Source organism: Penaeus monodon, chromosome 25, assembly GCF_015228065.2.
Source record: "Penaeus monodon isolate SGIC_2016 chromosome 25, NSTDA_Pmon_1, whole genome shotgun sequence".
NCBI classification, from domain to species: Eukaryota; Metazoa; Arthropoda; class Malacostraca; order Decapoda; family Penaeidae; genus Penaeus; species Penaeus monodon.
The window spans coordinates 34328405-34328722 of NC_051410.1; the positions used below are offsets into that span (position 1 = coordinate 34328405).

The 318-nt window shown below is 31.8% G+C and overlaps 1 protein-coding gene across 1 annotated transcript in view; it reads right to left on the minus strand.

The window, feature by feature from the left end:
* The window catches only part of LOC119589371 (cholinesterase 2-like), a gene marked incomplete at its 5' end in the record, with an annotated part of 36916 nt that overhangs the window by 18820 nt on the left and 17778 nt on the right, over positions 1–318 (minus strand). The gene's annotated exons all lie outside the window — the stretch shown is intronic.

Below are 318 nucleotides of genomic sequence, written 5' to 3' on the forward strand. Positions count from 1 at the left end.
ACCCATACCACTTAGGCTTATGAAATTAGTATTACTTAAATAAGATTATCATAATTCGCTCTTAGATCATCTTGCCAGAGGAAAAAGGTCGCCGTTTTTCATCAGATACAGGAACAAAAACATTTTTATAAAATATTTAAACATCTTGTTCACACCTCCCTCTAACAGACTGAAAGTGAAGATAAATTCCCTGTCAATTAATCTTTTGCAGTGATTTGTAGCAATAATAGCGTTAAAACCAATTTAATCAGCTCTGTCAATAACAATGTATATTCTACTATTAGTAGTAGTACAAAGGGAAACTGTGTGATAATAGTG